Source organism: Pleurodeles waltl, chromosome 9, assembly GCF_031143425.1.
Source record: "Pleurodeles waltl isolate 20211129_DDA chromosome 9, aPleWal1.hap1.20221129, whole genome shotgun sequence".
Lineage (NCBI taxonomy): Eukaryota > Metazoa > Chordata > Amphibia > Caudata > Salamandridae > Pleurodeles > Pleurodeles waltl.
In genome coordinates, this window is record NC_090448.1 from 579,234,137 (window position 1) to 579,251,174 (window position 17,038).

The 17,038-nt window shown below is 44.3% G+C and overlaps 1 protein-coding gene across 4 annotated transcripts in view; it reads right to left on the bottom strand.

Annotated features, from left to right (window-relative positions):
* CCDC9 (coiled-coil domain containing 9) overlaps nt 1-17,038 on the bottom strand; it is a 364,568-nt gene that overhangs the window by 333,109 nt on the left and 14,421 nt on the right. The window contains exon 1 of one of the 4 annotated variants that reach the window (XM_069207571.1): nt 2,789-2,880. The exons of the other annotated variants lie outside the window; for them this stretch is intronic. The gene's annotated coding sequence lies outside the window, so the exon portion shown is untranslated. Of the gene's footprint in view, nt 1-2,788; nt 2,881-17,038 lie in introns of those variants that run through there. 4 annotated transcript variants of the gene reach the window in all.

The following is a 17,038-nucleotide window of genomic DNA, read 5'->3' on the forward strand; positions in this document are numbered from 1 at the left end:
AATGGTGGTGGCGCGTGCAGACATGGTTCGCCACCTGTGCAGCTGCCCCACATCCTCACTTCCTCTGGCCCTTAGACGAGAACACTGCTGCTCACACTGAAAGTCTTCAAAAGACATAGATATTACATTTGACCTTCTCCTGTAAATTTGATTGTTCTTACACTAAGAGATTTTTAATTCCTGTCCTGAGTAGTGCTGGTATGGTGAATGCCTGCATTGTTGTTTCTTCAACCCCCTCAGCTCCCCTTTAGTGTGTGTGCTATTTCTGAAACTTGCCTTACACCATAGGAAATAGTTAATGTTTAAAATCTGCTTAACCCTGGTCCTTCAACCCTATACTTCATTATTTTTTTGGTCTGTATGTATATGGTCTGTTTTATTCCTTTTATTATGTACATATTGTCTATACTTTTATATTTTTCTGTAGTATTTATAATTTTTGAATAAAGGTATATAATACCAATACCCTTGTAATCCACTCAGCCAAACCTTTACTACCGATCAGGGCAAAATGGGATGCAGACCTGGGAGCTCCCTACTATGATGAATGGACGGAGGATAAAACGGCACCTAGGCTGATGACGATATCAATGTGATTTTGCCTCATTTTATTTAAAATACTTCCATAAATGTTACTACTCTCTAACTCGACTCTGGTGTATTGGGTGTGCTGCCTTCAGTGAGATTCCTTGCGGGGCAACTTTAATCACATTGTCTAGGAATGCCAGGCTATGTGTAGTTACTGCAGGTCTTCAACAAAGCCCTGGCCAGTTTTGTGGACAGGCATCTGTAACTAGATCCAACAATTATTCTACTGGGCATCGTGACAACAGATGGAAGACCTCACAGCACTTAAGCCATAGTGGCATTAGGTTATTTAGTAGCGAAGAAAGATGTACTGCGTTACTGGCAAGATGACTGAGTGGACTAAAAGCATGAATCACTGTACCTCATTCGAGGAACTTGTGTATAAGGCTTGTGTGGTACAGAAGAAATGTGTAAAAATATGGAATCCCTGGACTCGGGCCAATGTAGCCCAGGTATAAGCGTGAAACATTTGTTTGGAGTGTTCCTCATAAGCAGAAGAACTGTATCACTATCTGTTTGAATATCGACTGTACATGTATTTGGGGATGGAATTCACCAGCTTAAGGCACATCTTCAAGTAATGTTTTTCTCTTATGCAATGAGAATGAGTTGCTAAAGAAGCTACAGCTTACTTACATTTAAACGTTCTTAAGGCAATAACCTGCTCCAAATACCTAGTGGGGCGCTCTTGTGGCCTGAAGATGCCATAAGCTTTTGCTGGCTTTGGAAGAGAACTAAACATGAAGGATGTAGGGAATCTTTGTCTTCGACCCCTGAAATACATGCGAGCGATTATTCATGACCTGGTACGGTTGCCTTTATTCTGCTACGTGATTAAGAGTGTTTTACTATTACTTGTGAAATGCATATATAAAAATAATAAGCCTTCAGTGGGTAGTGCTTTATTAAAGCAACAAAATTCCTTTAATAATGGTATTAAATACTGTAGGACGCTGGCCCGGTTTGTAGTGGGTACCTAAGGTACTTACACCTTATACCAGGTCCAGTTATCCCTTATTAGTGAAATGTAGGCAGTGTCTATCAGCTTAAGCTATCTAGGGGTAGCTGTAACAGAGCAGCCATGGCTGAACTGGGAGACATGCAAAGCTCTTGCAATACCAATGTGGTCACATAGTACTTACACACAAGAAAGACAATACTCACTGTTACCAAAAATAAAGGTACTTTATTTCAGTGCCACAAGGCCAAAAATATCTTAGAGGCTATACTCCCTTAGGAGGTAAGTATTACACGTAAAATATACACTAGTAACCAAATCAGGTAAGTAAACAGTCATAAAATAGTGCAAACAGTGAAAATCACAATAGGTTGCAATGGACCTAGGGGCAACAAAAACCATATAATAAAATAGTGGAATGTGAATGTCTGTTTCCCACCTAGGCAAGTGCAGTGTGTAGAGGGGCGCTGGGAGTGTAAGAAAACACCAAAGGTAAGTAAAATACTCAACCCCAGAGCCCAGGAAAGCAGGAGTAAAACATAGCAAGTTTCCTAAAACACACTAGAAGTTGTGACAGAAGATAATGCAAGAACCAGAAGAGACTGCAAGACACCAATGATGGATTCCTGGACCTCGAGACCTATGGAAGAAAGGGACCAAGTCCAAGAAGCACTGATGAGTCCACGGAGAACAGGAGCCCCTGCTAACCCAGATGGAAGTGCAAAAGAGGAACCACCAGTGAGAAGACAAAGTCAGTATTGCACCAAAGAAGACAGACACGGGTTCCTGGTTGGTGCAGAAGATGTCCCACGCCGGATGGATGAATGCAGTCTGGTTTGCGTCACAGGATTCTGCCAACAAGCCATGGTAAACGCAAAAGTCACACTTTGTGAAAAATGGCGCTGCTCGGGCCCGGAAGGTCCAGGTCGACTCTACCCAGGAGGGGGAGACAGAGGAGGCTCTCAGCAGCTCAGAGGGTCCTCAGAAGACAAGGCAGCATGCACAGGAGTCCCACAGCACGGGGACAAAGAAGTTGCAAATGGCAGCCGTTCCAGCACTACACAAAGGGATCCCACGCCACCGGAGAACAACTCACGGAGATAAGCATCGCAGGATAGAGTGCTGGGGACCTGGGCTATGCTGTTCATGAAGGATTTCTTGGAGAGGCGCACAGAAGCACTAGAAGCTGCAAAACACTCAGTATACAGGGTACTGTCTGGCATGGGGGAGGCAAGCTCTTACCTCCACCAAATTTGGAAAGTTGGACCTTTAGACAGTCAAGGTCACTTTATTCCACCACCTGTGTTCTAGGATCCACGCTCATCGTCAGGAGAGGGGACCCAGAGTATCGATCGTCGCTGCAGAGAGGTGCCTGGTGAAGCTCCGTCACTCCACAGGAGATTCCTTTGGTCCTTTTTTTTGTGTTTCAATTCTTTATTAGTTTTGAAAACAGATATACATAAAATACATATTAATTGAAGTAAAATACACACCAAATAGTTTTTTTTAAAAGTGTACCAATAATGAATTTCCATACTCATTTGACATTGAATAATAGAAAACAAAATAGGGCACAATTACTAATTATTAAGGTGAGAGAGGGAGAAATCCTATTCAAATATTAATTGTGCAAAGGTAGAGTAATATTCAATAACATTTTAAGAAAATTAGGTATCCGTTTGTTCACTACATTCTACAAAAAGAAAAATTCAAGAGGTCATCATAATATACAAGATGAGATTTACAAAAAGAAAAATATAACTATTCTAAAAAAGAACCCCAAATAGCATCAAACTAAATTAAATTATCATTCAGTTTGAATATCACTCTTTCATATTGCGCAACTGCAAACATATCTTTCAGCCAGGATTGAATCATTGGTAAAGCATTAAGTTTCCAAAAACGTAAGAGGTTAAATTTAGCCAGGCTAAGAGCTGAGGATAACCATCTGAAAATCTGCAGAGAGATCTTTTTTAAATTAGAGATATCGTATAATATGGACAGTTGGGGTGAAAGAGAGACAATATCAGGTTGTAGTGTCCTCAAATACCATTCATTACTATTTCTGTCCAAAAAGGATGAATCTTGGGACATTCCCATAAAACGTGTACAATATTGCAGTTGGGTTGTTGACATCTCCAACAATTAGAATTTGGGCTAAGTTTAGCAGAATAAAGTTTGACAAGTGACCAATGCCAACAATGACGTATTTTAAAGTAATTATTTTTAATCTCGTATCACAAAGACCTTGATTATAATTGTCGAAAAGTTAAATCCAGTCTTTGTCCGACATTGTAGTATTAAGTTGTGTGGACCACCAAGTTTTTAAGTTATCGGACGCTTCAATTGAGAAGGATCTATCAATTAATATGGAATATAAACCAGATGCAGTACCTTTGAAATTTTTCCATATGCGAATATAGTGAACAATAGATTATTGCATTACAAGATACATACAGGAGTCTGTTTTGGAATTTAAAATGAACAATAAAATAAAATTATTAAGCTGTGAATTTGGAAGACGATATGTTTCTTGCAATTGCAAGAATGATCTCAGGGAATTATTTTGTGTGTATAAATCCAATAGGATGTTTATTTTATGATTTTTCCAAACGTACCAATTAAGCTCTTCAGCCTTGCAGGTAATAGAATTATTCCAAATCTGAGCATTTAAATGAATTTAAGCATTGCATTTTATTATTCTATGAGCTTTTTGCATGCTAATTGAGAAGAATAAATAACTGGGTTTGAAAATTGGGAAAATTTGGATTTTTGGTATAATAAAACGGCCATGGGGTAGTAGTTTAAAAAAAAAAAATGTTCAAAATTCACCCAAAAAGGAGTATTACAATTAGCAGAGTACATATGTTGAATGTGATAATTGTTGGGCTACCCAATAATTTTCCAATTGTGGGAGTCTTAAAGTCTCCTTTTAATGAGGATGACTATAATTATGAGCTACTTAGACAAGGTTTTTCTTCTCCCCAAATAAAACGTGATATCAAAGATGAGGTGTTTTTGAAAAAAGTAGAGACTACAGGTAGTGATAGCATGCTGGACACATAATTGAATTTTGGAATTGTATTCATTTTAATAATTTGTTCTCTACCCCATAATGAAAGATTTGAGACCATCGTATAAAATCCTGTTTAAGTTTATCCACCATAGGTTTCAAATTATCCATCATTACATTCTTCAGCCCAGGATTAAGTAAAATCCCAAGATATTTAAATTGAGAATATCTCCATGTAAAAGGAAAGTTACCTAGGGAAGCTAGTGTAGTACTATTGTTCATTGGTAGTGCTTCACATTTAGACCAATTAATTTTATACCCAGAAAACTTCGAAACGCGATTTAATAGGGAGAAAAAAGTATTAGCAGAAGAATCAGGATTTGATAGTGTCAATAATATATCATCTGCATAATAGAAAGCTTTTACCTCTCCTGTAGGGATTACAATACCTTTTATATTGATATTTTGTCTGATAGCTATAGCCAATGGTTCTAAAGCTAGAAGAAACAACAATGGAGAGAGTGGACATCCTTGTCTGGTACCACAAAAAATGTGAAAGTAGGGAGATGTAAAGCCATTGCATGTAATTGTTGCAGTTGGGGAGTGAAACATTCCTCTGGTTAAAGTGATAAAATCTGTTCAAAGCCCATTCTATCCATAATTAGAAATAAATATCCCCATCCCACCACTATCGAAAGCTTCTTCTGTATCTAGGACAATATTACATTTTCTTCTTGCCAAAGTAAGTGTAAAATTGTTAGAAGATGATTTGAAGAAGAACGGGATGGGACAAAACCGACTTGAGATGGATGAATAAGTGATGTAATAACTGAATTAAGACGAGCCGCAAGTATTTCTGCCAATATTTTAATATTGGAATTTATCAATGAAATAGGTATGTAGCTAAAACATTCTAGTGGATCTTTGCCAGGTTTAAGAATTATAGTGATACATGCTTTCACAAATTCTGGAGAAAATGTCCTTTTTTTAATGCTTCATTAAAGACATTTTGCAACAGTGTGGTTATTTGAGTTTTTATAAACTAATAAAATTCAATAGGAAAGCCATCTTCTCCAGGAGCCTTACTTGTAGCCTTCGGTCCTTCTGGTGTAGGATGAAAACAGGCAGTCCTCAGAGCGTGCACAACCTGGAAGCTGTTGCAGTTGCTGACTGGAGCTGATGTTGCAGGATCACAGTAGCCTTCTTGGATACTTTGTTGCAGTTACAGTGTTCCTGGAGCAGTCTGCGGTTGATCCAACGGTCAAGAGCTGAAGCAGAGGATGCTGAGGTCTTGCAAACTGAATCTGAGGAAACACCCACAGGAGAGACCCTAAATGGCCCTCAGAGGGGAATTGGTCACCTAACCAGGAATGGACCTATCAGGAGGGGTTTAAGATGTCGCCTGCTGGCACTGGCCAATCAGATGCTCCCAGAGTATCCCAACACCTGGGAATCCAAAATGGCAAAACCCAGAAACACTGCGGAGGAGCTCTGGGCAACACAAACCACATACTAAAACAGTGGAATGTGAATGTCGGTTTCCAACCTAGGCAAGTGTAGTGTGTAGAGGGGCGCTGGGAGTGTAAGAAAACACCAAAGGTAAGTAAAATACCCCACCCCAGAGCCCAGGAAAGCAGGAGTAAAACACAGCAAGTTTCCTAAAACACACTAGAAGTCATGATAGAAGATAATTCAAGAACTAGAAGAGACTGCAAGACACCAATGATTGATTCCTGGACCTGAAGACCTGTGGAAGAAGGGGACCAGGTCCAAGAAGCACTGAAGAGTCCAGGGAGAACAGGAGCCCCTGCTAACCCGGATGAAGGTGCAAAAGAGGAACCACCTGTGAGAAGACAAAGTCAGTATTGCACCAAAGAAGACAAATATGGGTTCCTGGTTGGTGCAGAATATGTCCCCCGCCGGCTGGATGAATGCAATCTGGTTTACGTCACAGGATTCCGCCAACAAGCCTGGGTAAATGAAAAAGTCGTGTTTTGTGAAAAATGGAGCTACTCGGGCCCAGGAAGGACTGGTTGACTCTACTCAGGAGTGGGAGACAGAGGAGGCTCGTAGCAACTCAGAGAGCCCTCAGAAGACCAGGCAGCATGCACAGGAGTCCCACAGCATGGGGCAAGGGAGTGGCAAATGGAGGGTGTTGCAGCACTACATAAAGGGATCCCACGCCATTGGAGAACAACTCACAGAGCTGAGCGTCACAGGATAGAGTGCTGGGGACCTGGGATACGCTGTGCATGAAGGATTTCTTGGAGAAGGGCACAGAAGCCCTAGAAGCTGCAAAACACTCAGTACACAGGGGTACTGTCTGGGACGGGGAGGCAAGCTCTTACCTCCACCAAATTTGGACAGCTGGACTTTGACAGTCAGGGTCACTTTAGTCCACCACCTGTGTTCTAGGATCCACGCTCATCGTCGGGAGAGGGGACCCAGAGTACCGGTCATCGCTGCAGAGAGCTGCCTGCTGAAGCAGGGAAATGACTCAGTCACTCCACTGGAGATTCCTTCGGTTCTTCTGGTGCAGGGTGAAAACAGGCAGCCCTCAGAGCGTGCACAACCTGGAAACTGTTGCAGTTACTGGCTGGAGCTGAAGTTGCAGGGTCACAGTAGTCTTCTTGGATACTTTGTTGCAGTTGCAGTGTTCCTGGAGCAGTCTGCAGTTGATCCAACAGTCAAAAGCTGAAGCAGAGGCATCCTGGTGGAGTCTTGCAAACCAAATCTGAGTAAATACCCACAGGAGACCCAAATAGCCCTCAGAGGGGGGATTGGTCACCTAACCAGGTAGGGCCTATCAGGAGGGGTTTCTGACGTCACCTGCTGGCACTGGCCAATCAGATGCTCCCAGAGGATTCCAACACCTTGGAATCCAAAATGGCAACATCCAGGGACTCTTTAGAGGAGCTCTGGGCACCACCCTTGGGGTGGTGATGGACAGGGGAGTGGTCAACTCCCCTTTCCTTTGTTCAGTTTCGTGCCAGAGCAGGGGCTTGGGGTCCCTGAACCGGTGTAACTGGATTACCCTTCAAAGCACTTCCAGAGGTTCTGGGAGGAAACCCCTCCCATGCCTCTAGCAACTATTTCCAGAGGGAGAGGGTGTAACACCCCTGACCCAAAGGAAATGCATTGTTCCGCCTTCCTGGGATTGGGCTGCCCAAGCCCCAGGAGCGCAGAAGCCTGTCTGTGAGGTGGCAGCAGCTGGGGCTCCCGTGAAAACCTCGTAAGACTGTCATGGCAGTACTGGGGTCCATGGTGGAGCCCACAGAGTGCATGGAATTGCCCCCCCAATACCAGAATCATATTAGGGGTACAATTTCCGGTTCCTAGACACCTCACACTGCCATATTCGGAGTTATCACTGTGAAGCTACATATATGTATTTACCTATATGTAGTGCACACTTTTAATAGTGACCCCGCACTCACGAAGTCTGGGAAAATGGGCCTGGATAACGTGGGGGCACTTCAGTGACTTAGTCAAGCATACTGACAACACACATGGGACACAAACTAGGAGCACTGGGGTCCTGGCTAGCAGGACCTCAGTGAGACAGTAAAAACACACTGACAAATAGGTCTCAAACTATGAGCACTGGGGTCCTGGCTAGCAGGATCACAGTGAGACAGTAAAAACACACTGACAAACAGGCCAAAAATGGGGGTAACCATGCTAGAAAGAGGCTAATTTCTCACAAATACCTTACAAGGAGCTGCTGTATTCTCAGACAGATCATCAAATAATGTCAGAATCTTTGTTCCTCAGAGGTCACTCTTAGTATTCAAAAATGCTAACTACATCACAAAAAATGTATATGAAAAAAAACTGTCAACCTGCCATTTACTAGACTAGCCCATATGTTTCCCTATTAAAATATAAATCGTATTGAACAATTTCAATCATACCTGCTTCGTCTAGCAGGTAAAGGTCCTCATTACGAGCAGCCCGTTTAAGTACAATGTGTGGGGTAACCATTGCTCCTGCACTTATTGCAATTTAGGGTTTTGTTATAAGTATTTGCAAGTCGAACCTGTGATATTTATCAATGAAATTTTTTCCAATATTGACCTTAATATTAAAGGTTTGTTATGACAAGCATCAAAATATGCATGTTATTCTCCAAACACTCAATCGGGTTCTATATTTCACACCTGATAAATTGTGACCCAGGAGAGTCTGATTTGAATCAGATGCAATAAATATTACAGCATTTACCAGGTCACTCGTAATGAGGGTCCTAGACACTGGTGTGCCTCATTTGAAACAGATTGGAAGACAACGATAAAGAAAGATAAGGTTTTTTGGGTCAAAACCTATCAGACAGCGCAGCTAACAATATCCTAGAGACATTCGGAAAGCTTCCTTGGGTATGCATCCTACCTGTTGCTTACCATTGGCTTTGTGGATCATAACTCACATTTGTTTGCATTCTTTTTGCTGTCTCTGTTTTAGGCTATCCAGCTTGAGTTTGTCCAACTGTTGCCTAAGCCCTATTTATGGTATTCTTCCACCAGTACTTGATTTCTGTAACAGTCCTTTAACTCATATTCCTATTGTGTCATACTTAATGTGCATTTAAAGACGGAGGTTAAATGTCAGGCTCTTCTCCAGAGGGAGCTTGGTGTTAACTTTTCTTTCTCCGACTTCAAATGAGAGGAGAGACAGATGACAACCTGTTTGTACATATAGCCCTTAGTGCGCAGCACAAAAGGATTTCTGCAGAAAAAATAATAAAGCAATTAATCTTAAAGAGCCCAAGAATTCCACACATCTTTTTCCTTCAAGGGTCACAAAAATAGGTCACCATTGGAATAAACTCAAGAGTACCTGGACTCAGCTCTTTGAGAATGATAGTCAATTCCTTCCTTCAGTTACGTGACATTAAGTATTCTTAATGTCACACAACTGAAGAATTCTGTGCTATGCGCCTTTGATTATTAGTAGCTAGACAGTGTGAAAAAAAAAAAAGAAGCACCAAAAATAAATAATATGTGGGTACTTAACCTGGAGGACGTACAATATTAACCTAACTGTAATACTGTGGTTTCCTTTGGCCTATAGAGAATTGCAGAGCCCAAGGTCCTGAGTTTCACACGGAATCATGGGCAACCACAGAAGATTTTGCCCTTAAGGTGGCGATGTTCAAATAAGGCCAATGTGCTGGGAGGCATATGGATGTTTATTTTTAACTGCATGGGCCTGAATCTCATTTATTGGTTTGGTCTTGATGGCTCGTGACAGAGTTTACATATAAGTGTCATGCTCCAGCTCAGACTGTGGTACCCCCCTCGTTATTATTACTAACAATGCATTAATATTCTGTGCAATACTTTTAGTGCAAAACATCCCAAGTGTTTGTGATCATCACGCAGTTAAAATGCTTGCACAAAAATGACTGCATGAAATATTTAAACACTGAGAAGATTGGAAGTGTGCCTGTACATAAAGCAAGGAATCGAAAAATAGAAATAAATAATAACACAATAATAAAGTTAAAGAGTTGATTGATATTCCTATTACTTGTTTCATATCTAATGGTCTACTGAGGGTATAGCTCTGTAAAGATTTATGGTTTGGATACTTTTCTCAGAGGCCCTAAAAAAAGCCCACCCCGCCCCCCAAACAAAAAACAAAAAAACAGACAATAGTATCAGCTATGCATAGGACAATAGTAACAACTATGCATAGGTCTCCTCTTGCTTACGAGAAGGCTTTCTTCTTGTGTTCATCTAGGTCCTGCAGCAGTTAGTGACTGTAGCTTGAAAGTCCAATCAGTTTGATAAATCAGCAGATGGATGAGAGGAACAGCAGAGTCCACTGATTTGCCATCTATGCCAGACAACAGGGTCTGAGAATTGGATTAGGGGCGAGAGGTGTAGTAATAAATAAGACCTTGAAAGGTCACCACACAGGGAGCTGGGCAGATTTCTAGGAAGGTTGAGGCTCAGACAATGTTATGTGAGCGACAGGCAGGGCCTACGTCAGGCCTCATACTTGCTCTGATTTGCTTTTGACTAGAGAAGCCCTGCTGTTTGAGGGTTCGGGTGTCAGTTGGGCAGGGACAAGCCAACTGAACTGGGGCTGCAAAGTAATGATATAGAAAAACAACTGGCCATGTCAAAGAATAAGTGGTATAAGAGGACAGTGCGAGACAAAGCAGAAGGTGTGTGTGGCAGTCTGCATCTTCTACCCAGCTAAACATAGTCCGACTTGTTGTTCAGCACGGCCAGTTTGAGAAGGTGAAAGTAAGACTTCTAGGACAGTTTAACTGTGCAGCATCACATCTGCACTGCTAACAGCCTTCAGGCACCAGTACTCTTCGTTTTCTAAGAAGGTGGTACGGTATGCAAGAGGAGTAATTTGAAAAGTGCAGATACTGGTATTAGTGAATACCGCTCCATTTGAAGCACCACTGCTAATAAATAGTTTCTCAAAAAGCAGTTCTAGCTATACCAGCTTCTCTATTTGCCACCCATCATTACCAATGTTGTGCAACCTCACTGTTAATCACATCACTCCCAGCAGATGTGTAACTTCCTTTCATGCTGCTCGTAAGCCTTCGTGGAAAAGGTAATCCTCGTCTGGTATAGCCGAGTGCATGAACATTCAAAAAGCTAAATTCAACACTAAAGAGGTTGCTTGAAAAGTGAATTTTATGCAATCTGTTTTTTGAATGAAACAATTCTTACATATTTTACATTCCAGGCACTGAATGAAACGACACTAACATGGAAGTGGCGAACTGTCTGGAAGCCACCCATCCCACCTAGGAAAGGATTCAGACAAAGCAACAATGGGTAGGCTCCAAAAGTAGGTCAACTGCTCATGGCAGTAGTGTTCTCTCAGATACTCCTTTTTATTTTATTTTATTGGCATTTCAAAGTAAGTGATCAAAGCGCGGTTCAACTTTTTCAACCAGTGCATACATTTAGAAGTAAGTTAAGCAACTGTACTCAGGGCTTATAGCATTCTGATCCAAGAGTATCATCAGTTGCACTCTCACTATCCCTTTATGATAGCACCCCTCTAGTAGGGTGTCCAGTGAGGGTAAAATGTCCAGGATAACATATTAGAGACTATGGTTGGGTGAGGCTTAAGATATAAGCAAGCATATAATATAGGTCCACAGATCGACCATTCATCTGGTCAGCACATGCCAGCAGTGATAAACTAATCAACTTTAAAAAAAGAAACAAGGAACTGGTAACTTGCCCGTGGTATGGATATTTTTTCAAACAACCAGGTGACAGCACTAAAATTACATTGCATCTTCCATGCAATATCACCCAGATGCTCCGTGGGGGTAATCCCCTAGGCGAGGATGGGGGGGTATCACTATGTCCACGCTCCCACCTCATCTAAACCTTTGGCTTCTATTGAAGCGCCTTTCCATCAGGCCACTCCTACCGGGTTATCACAGCACTCCCTGTGTCACTCCTGGAATCTAACTCTTCTCTCATACTTGTGCTCTCTCACCTATCGATTACCACCATCCACAGTGAGGCAATCGGCCTGCGCTTCATCCCCCTACTTTCTTCTCTCCTCAGAGCCCCTTCCTGCGCTCTGCCCCATATCATTACATCCATTGTCCAGGCTAGGAAGTTGGGTCCCTTGTTAGGTTTCCAAGCCATTGACACTACGCTTAGCCAGTGACAAGTCTACAAATCTATTACCAATTTTCTTGTGGTGTGGTATGGTAAACAATCCTAACAAGCATGTCTCTATTGTGTTCTCAGGTCGTCTGCTCAATACGTGGTTAATTCTTTGTATGACCACATCCCAGAATTCTTGCAGCTGTGCGCATCCCTGTGTCATATGGCCAAATCCTACGTTGGGCAGAAGGCAGCGGAGGCAACCTATCTCCTCCCCTCCATATATGAGACTAAGTCGATGTGGGGTAAGATAGGCCATTTGGGTATAGTTATACTGTATGTACTTTAGCCGTTTTAGTCGTGTGTTTAGGGAGACTAAGGGCGCATACGCTAAAATCTTGCTCTAGTTTGTGTCCATAAGTCAGTGTCCCACCTGGTCCAGAGGGCGTCCAGTGGTCTATGCACCATTCCCAACAATACTTGATATAGGCAGGAGACCAAATGAGATTCCTCCCCAATGGACAACATAGTCTGTAGAACCCTGTGTGTAAGTGGTTCACCCTCTGCATCGCTCCAGAGGTCCTGAATAGTCCCCACAAGCGCCTCATAAGTCAGAAACTGCCCTTGAGGCAATCCGGTCTGAGCCACGAGGTCCCCGAACGGGACCAGCATTTTCTAGCAATGTTCCGCGCCTTAGGTATGTATTTCTACAGCCGACCAGTGATTAAGCTGTCTTTCTGTGATACAGGAAGGCGGGTCACCGTGAGGGATCCCCACCAGTGGGGTAGCCGGAACATAGGATACCTTAGTTTTTGTTTTCCTAGGTATTCTCCGCCAATTGGTCAGGGCCGTTGTTAACAATATACTCAACTTGCGGCCACGCAGGTTAGGTTTAAGTATCCTGGCCAAGAGTCTATTGTGGTTGGGGTCCCCCTCATCAGCCGCCAACTCCAGAAACCCCACCCCACTAAGCCAATGCATAAGCCACTGGAGCTGAGCCGCCAGGAAATAGAGCTCAAAATCAGGGACCCCAAGCCCCCCAGCCTCAGGGGGTAGGTGGAGAGTGGCCAAGCCCACCCGTTGACGCCCACCATTCCACAACAATTCCCTAAGGAGTACGTCTAGGAGTGAAACCAGGAGGCCGGGAGTGCAATGGGTCGGTTAGTAAAATAATAAAGCAGCCTGGGGAGCATCACAAGTTTAACGAGAGAGATGCGGACCACAGTAGGCAAGCAGAGGGAGCACCAGAAATTGACAGCGGATCGCAGTGCTCAAATCGCTCTCCCCTGAATGCCCTCGCGGATATCCTGCAACTCATGGTAGACCTGAATACCCAAGTAGCGGAATGAGAGAGCTGCCCATATCACATCTCCGTGGCAGGAGTCTGGGCGATTCACTCCACGGACCATTTGGAAGACATAGGTCTTCCTTTTGTTTAGCTGGAGGCCTGTGCAGTCAAAGTCGTCTAACAGTCAAAACACCCGTGGCAGCGTTGCTGGCCCTTTCTTGAGATAAATAAGGAGGTCATCCGCGTATTGGGAGACTATGTCAAACTGCCTGCGCCAGCATCTTCCCCTTTCTGGGGCCATTTCCCTATATCTTGCCACTAATGGTTCTATGGCGATAGCAAATAACAATGATGACAGAGGGCAGAGGCTCTCTCAAGATCCACCGACACAATCACAAGTCGGATCCAGGGGGTGAAGATCATCGTAAAGCAGGGTGTATAGTCTACGGAGGTTATTAGAGGTGCTACAGGTGGAAATGACTCCATTCTCATCTACTTGTATGAGGTTATTCATGTGGGGTAACAATCTCATAGCGAGTGCCTTGCTGAGGATCTTGAAATCAGTGTTAAGCACGGACAAGGGCCGGAAATCGGTAACCTTCCTGTCATCTTGCTTGGATTTGGGTAAGGGGGGGGGGGGGGGGGGGGTCACCATGGCCTCCCTGGTCGTGGCCGGTAACATCATGGTGTCATAGGCTTCAGCGTACATCTCTACAAGCCGTGGTGCCAGGAATCCACAGCCCAGTTTACAGAACTCTGATGGTAAGCAGTCAGTGCCCGGAGCCTTACCTGTCGCTAACATTTTAATGGCTGCCTTGACTTCTTCCACTGATATTCGCACACCCAGTGGATCCCTATTCATAACAGACAGAATACTCCACGGTAGTATGGTCAAAAAGTCTCCCCTTTTGTCAGACGTGTCCACCTGTAAGGGACCATACAAAGATGTATTATAGGTCTATTATAGGTGGTGAATTCATCATTTATCTGGATGGGCGCGTATATTGTAACATCTTCCATGGTTGTCAGTCGAGTGATAGGTGTCCCCCGGACATGACATTGAAGATGTTCCAGTGCTACATTATATTGCTCTCTGGTCTCCAGCAACTTTGCCTATGTTTCTGGAGTACCGGCAGGTCGATGACATGTCGGTGCAGGCCGTCCTCTAGTCATGTGATGTCCCGTTCAAGTCCTCACCTAATACCCACAGTCTGTCTTAGGCAATGACCCCGTATTACCAGTTTTAGGGCCTCCCACTCGACACCCCTACTAGATGTCGACCCAGGATTCATTGGCAAGTACTCAGTCAACCTATTGATCAACGCTTCTCAGTAAACATCGTCCTCCAACACAGCGGAGTGCAACCGCCATGTCGCGACAGGTTGGCGAGTCTCTGTCAGTTTTACAGAGATCAACAGTGGGCTGTGATCAGATATAGTCCTGCCTAAGTATTCCGCTTGCGTTCACGTTCCACTAAGGGAGGCAGAACACAGGATCCGATCTATTCTGGTGTATACTCAGTAAAGGTGAGTAATAGGAGTAGTCCCTACCAAGAGGGTTCTGAAGGCGCCAGACATCCACCATATCCCAGTCAGGTTGACATACCCGTTGCCACTCTAACAGTTGCCACCCCTTGGAGCGGTATGGTTGATCGGTCTAAAAGGGGGTCTAAAACTCCATTAAGGTCCCCTCCAATGAGGAATGGAACATCAGTGAATCGCGCTAGTTGGGTAGACAAGGAGTGCAGAAATTGGATCTGGTCTTGGTTCGGGGCATAAACACTTCCCAGCACTGACAGTTTGCAATGGAGAAGTCTCTCCGCCAATGCATAGCAACCCTCTTTGTCCACATCTAATGTGGAGGCCTCGAAGGGTACCCAAGATTTTACCCATATTGCCACCCCCTTGCAAAGGCTGAATATGTAGTTGTGAACATTTGCCCACATCAACACCTGAGGAGGCGGTCTACTTCTACCTGATGAGGTGTGATTCCTGAAACATGGCAATATGTATCACCCTGAGTTTCATGTACGAAAGAATCTTGTGGCGCTTTGCGCATTCAAACCCATGCCCCGGATATTCCAAGACATTACTTTAAAGGGGAGGTGTGTAGCAGCCATTCCATCTAAGGAAATCATCAGGTCACATAGTCCTCACCCTCCCGAAAGGGCACTCCAACAGTGGGCTGTGTGCTCCAAAGTGACCACGGGCTAAAACAGGCAATGCAAACAAACCCCAACTCCCCATCCCAAGAGCAGACAATCAACCGCTGCCCGCCTAAACCATTAAATCTATTATGTACATGTGTATTGTCATTAACCAATTGGATTGCCCGGCAGATGATCTGGGGTAGACACCACGATCATGAGAGCGATCCGTCAGAGACCAGGTCAGCCTGCATCAATATTTCGTTAGCTGGCCATAGGCGAAGGTAGGGCCTTGTAATCTCAAGCAATGTCACCCGATGTCTGGGGTGTCACATGCGGGAGCCCCTCCAGAACGCTAACTACAGAATCTATATCAGAGGAGTCTTCCATGTCCAAGGGTTTGGGTCCCGACTCAAGGTCCCCGCACAAATTTCTCGCCTCCGCTAGGAAGGCCGCTGCCCAAAGTGCTGCCTTCTTCCCTTGGCGAGCCTGTTGCTGTGTGGGCTTTGTCACCCGCTGATTGTCCATGGGATCCCATGTATGCCTTCTCTTGCCATGGTGGCCTGTGATCCGTGCGCTTGGCCTCTGTGCCTGCGCGGTATGACTTGAGCTAGGCCCATGCTTCATCTGGTTCCTGGAAGAAGTGGGTGGTGTCCTCTAGCCTTTTATTCAGCCTAGAGGGGAATATCAAGGAGTACTCGAGCCCATCCTCACGTAGAGCCCATTTCAACCCCATGAAGGTGGCCCGCCTCGACTGGACCGCCATTTTGAAGTCCAGAAATAGGGTAGCCCGACTGCCCTCCACTTGAAACGGGCCCGCTTTGCGGGCTCTTTGTAGCGGCAGATCTCAGTCTCAATAATGTAGGAGTTTTGCTGCTACTGGTCGAGGCAGCCTACCCGTTTCTGGCTGACGAGCCGTGGCTGGATGCGCTCTTTCCAAAGCAAAGAAAGGCGTGAGGGGTCACTCGCCCATGAGCGAGCGCAGCCAGGATTTCAGATAGGTCACCGCGTCAGGCCCCTCCACTTCCTCCGGCATCCCACCAATATGCACATTATTGCGCCAGCTGCGACCCTCTGCATCCTCAGCGCGATGCTCGAGTTTCTGGAGCCGTTCAGTGAAGTGGGTAACCTGGGACCTGAGGGCTTGGTGTACAGGTTGCAGTTCCTCCAAGGCCAGTTCTGTATCTTTCACCCTGTCAGCTAGTTTGTGATGGTCTGCACTTAGGAGGGCTTTGGGTGGTGCAAACTGCACTTGCCACATGAGAAGGGCCCTGGCACTTAGTACTCAGTGGTACATAGCATAATTTATTTTCATGATTTGGAACTCCGAAGAGGTCCACATTCAAACAATAAAACAAGTAAAAAAAATGTATAATACAAATTCCTAAAACTAAGTTCATTCCTTACAATTAATTTTCTAAATACTGTATCAAAAACATTTCTT